The sequence below is a fragment of the Mesocricetus auratus genome, unplaced genomic scaffold (assembly GCF_017639785.1).
Source record: "Mesocricetus auratus isolate SY011 unplaced genomic scaffold, BCM_Maur_2.0 Super-Scaffold_100021, whole genome shotgun sequence".
In the NCBI taxonomy this organism is placed as follows: Eukaryota; Metazoa; Chordata; class Mammalia; order Rodentia; family Cricetidae; genus Mesocricetus; species Mesocricetus auratus.
In genome coordinates, this window is record NW_024429202.1 from 1,530,146 (window position 1) to 1,536,237 (window position 6,092).

The window sequence follows — 6,092 nt, forward strand, 5'->3', positions numbered from 1 at the left end:
CATTTTCAAAATGGAGTTTGGTTCTTGTTAGGTTTACCTGGAAGACAACTACATAAATATCTGAAGAGCATAATGACACAAATTATATTAGTATGATATCAATTCAACATCATGGTGGGGAAACCCACAGATAGCTGACCTGAGCTTGTGGGAACTCACAGACACTGGACAGACAGCTAGGGAGCTGGCATGGGACTGACCTAGGCCCTCTGCATCTGGGTGACAGTTGTGTAGCATGGTCTTTTGTGGGCCCCTAGCAGTGGGACCAGGACCTGTCCCTGGTTCAAGATGTCCCAACCTCCAGGAAGCAGCTCCTTGAAACCTTTTTCCTGTGGTGAGATGCCTTGTTCAGCCTTGATGCAGGGGGGGAAGAGCTTGGCCCTGACTCAACTAGATGTGCCAGCTTTGATGATTCCATGGGAGGCCTCACCCCATCTGAATGGAGACTAAGGAGGAGTGGATGGGGAGTGAGGGTTCCAGGGAGTGAGTGAATGGGAAGAGAGGAGGGAGGGGAACTGTGGTTGTTATGTAGAATAAAAAATGTCAGAAAGTTCATATAAACTACACACACCAGTGAGAGTAACAGTGGTAGACAGCCAAATATCACAAGAACAAGTTTATTCATGTCTAGGAAGTTAGCAAACAGCTTGATAAAGCTTAGCTTTAAGACAGAGACAATGTCCAGATGTCCACTTGCTACTAGACATCAAAGAAAAGCATCAAAACACAAGCTGTTACTTGACTTTTCCAGGCAGAGGTAAAGAAGCAACTGTTCTCTCAAACAGAGACAACTAGATAGAACAAAGAAGGGATTCCCCCCAATGTAGTTTTGTGAACCAATGAGTTTTGGGGGGCTTGCTTTCAGGAACAGGGATGACTCAAAAGCAGAGATGTCACCCAGTCAAGTTTTTACATCTCAGAATGTTTGGGCTTGGAGGGGCTAATGAGCATCTCACGGAGGGTTTCATGACCTTCTCTCCTTTCTGTATGAAGGAATGTTAACGTGCACAGGTCTCATGAAGTGACCATAAGTGGTCTCTGGTTCAAGATGTCCCAACCTCCAGGAAGCAGCTATTCTGCATAGTTTTTTGCTGTAGAAAATCCCTACATTTTTGAACAAGATCTGCAATAATCAATCTTTGCACCTCAGTTCCTGGGTTCACAGACTTTTCTGGAAGCTGAGGGCTGTGTAGAACATGATGACAAAAAGAGCTGGGATGCTGTGAGTTTTCACGTGGTCTCCATGCTAGAGGAATACTTTCCTGTGTTTCCTGGTCTCCTCTAGAGCACAGGGAAAGAGCCCTTTGCCTTGTATCTGGTTCCTTAGTATGACCCTTGTCAGTACCAGACATGGGACTCATTAGAGGACTCATCTCTGAAAAGAATGGAGGATGTAACTCCAGAATAAATAAGACACAGAGAGTCACAAACTTGTTTAAAAGCCAAGAGAGCCAGTTATAAATTAATTCAGTTGTTCTCTGAATTAAGGATCTGTTCTGTTTCTTCAAGGAGAGCTTGATGAGCACATTTTAGAATCAATCATTTTTAATGAACATTGCACAGAACACTAACCGAGAGCTTTCAGTCAGTGCAAGGTTTCCCAGAAAGCCTCGTGTTTTTCTTTTCTTTTTTTATCTTCAAGGAAATAAACAGGAAGGATCTCCTGGATACCTATGTCATGGTACAATTACAGCCTTGTTAATGAATCGCTGTAGGGAGATAATTTGGGGGTCAGCAGCCTTGGGGTGTGTGGGCAAGCTGTAGGAGACCAAGGGAAGAGATAAACCCCATTCTGGTATCCAGCCTGTGAATAGGTACAGTCATCTGAACAGTTTAATCACCAGAAGCCTGCTGTGGGAGACCAAGGAAAGAGATAAACCCCAGTCTGTGAATAGGTACAGTCATCTGAACAGTTTAATCACCAGAAGCCTGCTGTAGGAGACCAAGGAAAGAGATAAACCCTATCTCTTTCCAGCCTGTGAATAGGTACAGTCATCTGAACACTTTAATCACCAGAAGCCTGCTGTAGGAGACCAAGGGAAAGAGATAAGCCCCATTCTGGTCTCCAGCCTGTGAATAGGTACAGTCATCTGAACAGTTTAATCGCCAGAAGCTTGCTGTAGGAGACCAAGGGAAAGAGATAAACCCCAGTTTGGTCTCCAGCCTGTGAATAGGTACAGTCATCTGAACAGTTTAATCACCAGAAGCCTGCTGTTGTATACACATGGTAGCTCAGGCCAAAGAGAAACTACAAAAGCTTTTCAGTGCCTAAAGTGTGTGAAATAGCTTTTGTGAGAAGGTGATGGAGTTGGGGTTTCCCTAGGGGATGCCAGGACTGAATCTGTCTTCCTGGACTCTGAAAATTGAAGACTTACTATTTTTTCCAACTGTTTTCACTCCCATTCCAGTGAGGAAGAAAGAGTCACTGGAGTCTTGGTTTTGCTTTTCTTTTGGTCTTTTCTTCCTCTGAGTAAGATATATACACGCCGTGCTTCCTAGACGATGGGACAGCTCCGCACTCTTGACTGGCCTGGTCTCGACCCAGCCTTCTGTGATTCGCAGTGACAGGTATGTGTCACCAGCTTGGCTCACTGGAGACTTTATTACAGGACACTTGCCTTGGATTAAATGTGTCAATGTTCAGAAGATTCATTTCTTATAGGAGAGAAAAAGGTAGGGGTGTTTAGCATTAAGCAAAATCCATGTATATTAAGACAAATTTTCCCTGGCATTCCAAAAGCTCTTGTTTTACGGCAATAATCCCTTCTATTCTGAAGCACAACAAACACATGATATAGTATACAATTATCTGTATTTGTAAAAATTTATGTGGTTTGTTTTACTCATATGATGTTAGGGTTGTGTGAAATTGACTACCTTGGCGTGTAGCTGTATATGTGCTGTGTGTGTTTTCCTAAATTTCCCTCTACTAAGTTATCCACAATGACTCCAGCTACTCAGGAAACAGAAAGTGACATCTAGCTGCACTGGGAGAGGAGTATCTCTCAGGAACAGCTCCTACTAGTTATAACCTCTAGTGGATTGAATTCCCTCAGTGGTTGCTGGTGAGTCCTACTTCCTGGAGTCAATATGGGTCCTAGCCTCTGACCAGAAACCAGAGAAGGAGGGCTATGATCAGCTCTGGGCTCGCATCTAGAGTCCCGCTTTGACAAGGTGACTACTTTTGCTTTCATTCTTAAAGACAGCTTAAACTGGAGACTTATGTCGCATGACTGCCATCTAGTGGCCACCAGCCTCCATTACAGTTACCCAGAGGAAGCCTTCCAATAACTGCTGCTAGCACACACTACTGTGTCTGACTCGGTTAGAGGTTTCTAGCTAGTGAAAGAGTTCCTACTGACATCACATTCTACTCACTATCATTAAAACTGTCTCCCATTCATGGATCTCTCACTTAGGGCTCTTACCATTATCCAAAAAATATATAGATTTATCATTGATCTTTGACTTGTGGAAGGAATCAAAGTCCCTGAAATTAGATTGTGTATTGATTCAAATCAACAAAGCTTTTATTGCTTTAATGGCAATTTATAAACAAACATAAACACTTATATAGCTGATGTTGATATATTTGACTCCATTATGTCAGGCCAAATATCTCTGGGTATTGGCTAGAAGGCAGCACAGGATGCTGGGTAATCAGCCTGAGCCATTGCCAGCCAGTCCTCTTGGGTTTGGTCCTGGCTCATCTACATAAGCTGCTGGGCACATTTTGAGTATCTGGGGAGGGCCGCAAACCTCAGTTTCTTCATTTGTAGATGGGAGTATCTCTTTCAAGAGCTACGGCATGCAAAGACGTGTGTTTTACTGTGCAGAAAATGAACTTTCGTATCCTTTGTTGTGCAGCCAGAGGAAGCTGTAGGCTTTATTCAGGCCACACGTTTTGTAGTTAAAAAGGAGGAATAAAAAAACCCACCTCTGTTGAAGTTTTTTTTTTCTTTCTACACAGCCAGAACAGGCGGACTTTTCTTTTCTATGCTGTAAAATTGCATTTCAAGGATCAACACAGAGAATTGGCCAGAAAGGGAAAGCAAATGTGGAGAGGGAAAAATGAATGTTATCTGGAGTTTTCAAACAGCAGGAGCACCGCCAACTGGTTTGTGAGGAAAAGCATCTGCTGGTAGGGTTCCCCTCCCTCCACCCTCCCCAGTTACACTCAGCGAGCCAGTTCCGAGGGAAGGATTACAACTGCCTGAGTGGTTGAAAAACAGGGAAAAGCCTCAGGCCTGTCTAAGAGACTCCCAAAGCAGACAATCCATTGCTGTTGCCCTTGGATCCCCACCCCGAGGTGGAAGGTAAGTCCCTATTGATGAAGACGCTCTGCACTTTAGAAACAGGCCCCAGAGACTGCTGAGCAGGAGCTGACCTGAAAACCCCTCACTGAGAACTAGCTTTTATGGCAGTGGAAAGCATCATGCAAGTTCCCAGAGGAGGAAGGCAACCAACAGTCCTACCCAGATATGGTGCCTATGACCAGCATCAGTGACCAGCATGGCGCAATAACCCTACAGGTGCAGTAGTGGCAAACACATCTTGGCAGCAACCGACAGCTTCCTAATTGGATTTAAGGATACCATGCCTGACACTGGAGCCCTACCTGATTACCCTGTGCTAGCAAAATCATTGTTATTGTAGGATACTCTATAACTAATGGTTTACTAAAGCAGTATAATCCCTGCCAACAATCTACAAACACTTGTCTTTATACCAACAGATACATGTAGCCTTCAATACTCATCAGGGAAACTTTTTTGCAACAGACATAGGGGCCACACAGGAAACCACAACCAGTCAAAATGCAGAGTTGTGGAGCCCAGTCCCAATGCATACATCTGCAAAACACAGTCTTACCTGAGGTCCAGGGAGCACTGCAGAAGACAGGACCAGGGAGTTACCTGGGAGAGTCATCTCCTAGTAATATTGGAAGTTATAGCCATAAAGTCTCACCAACATGACCGCCCAAATGTGAACTGAATGTGCCAAACTGGACATGGGAAAGCCAATGAGGCCTTAACCCTAGACAAAAGTTACAGATAACTGAGGAAAGCTGGGAGTGGGAGAAATAGTCCTCCCCGTGGAAAAACAGCACACGAGTTGGTTGACCAGTACCCTGAAACATACACAAGGTACATTATATAACTGAGCAGGCTGTATTTAGTAACGTGTGCGTGTGTATATATACAAATATATATATATATGTAGTTAATAAAAAGCTTCAGCAGATGGCATTAAAAGTTTCTAATATGACGTCTTCAGTGGTAGTTGGCCTTTACGGCAAGCTCTGACCAGACCAACTAATTAAAATATGTAATTAGGAGAGAGCAACCTGGTTTTGCAAACACTCTAGTGCTGGCAACAGGAGTTGTGTGAGAGGAAGGAAGCTGAATTGAGAAATTGTCTACATCAGATTTAGCTGTAAGAAAGCCTGTTTTTGTTTGTATTTTATTTATTTATTTTAGCTTTCTTTTTATTTATTCTTTGTGTCTTTCTCATCTTGTTTCTAGGTCCCATTCATTTTGCATGCCTTTGTATCTGCCCTCTACTATTGCAACCTCCCCCAAAAAAATAAAAAATAAGAGAGAATTTAAGCGAGAAAAGAAAAACAAAAGGAAGAATCAGTCTCATCATGGAAGCTGTAGTGTGTCACAGTGAGTCTACAGCAAGCGCTTTTGTCCTTATGTCTTTGCTTGTAAGTGTTCATTGCATAACCATGGGTGTGGTTTCAGGCCTCTGGTTTCTGCTACACTGTGGATGCTGGGCTCTTACTGGGACTATGCTTGGATATCCTGCTGTTGTCCTGTGTCGTGGAGATCCTATAGCTTTGGGTCTGTGTTTCAGGGGTTTCAGCAATTTTATATGGAGAGGATATTGGAGTGAGCCAACTCATAACCCTGGTTCAGGGCCTGGGTCAGCCCTCCAGCTCTCCCTTGTCCTCACCCCCAGGGCGAGCTCTCCTGCATTGCCCTGGCTAATTCGCCCCTTATAACAATAAGCAAGGAGCCCGGCCAGTTCTCCCACACCTACAGGGCCAGCTCTACTGTGTTGCCTAGGTGAGGTGCAGGGGCCACTCT

General features: G+C 44.0%; 1 long non-coding RNA gene across 1 annotated transcript; it reads left to right on the forward strand.

Moving 5' to 3' along the window:
• Window positions 1–2,400: 2,400 nt before the first annotated feature.
• On the forward strand, window positions 2,401–5,636 carry LOC121133250. The gene is made up of 3 exons (XR_005870058.1): window positions 2,401–2,568; window positions 3,971–4,532; window positions 5,526–5,636. It is a non-coding gene; the product is annotated as an uncharacterized LOC121133250 (long non-coding RNA).
• Window positions 5,637–6,092: the final 456 nt, after the last annotated feature.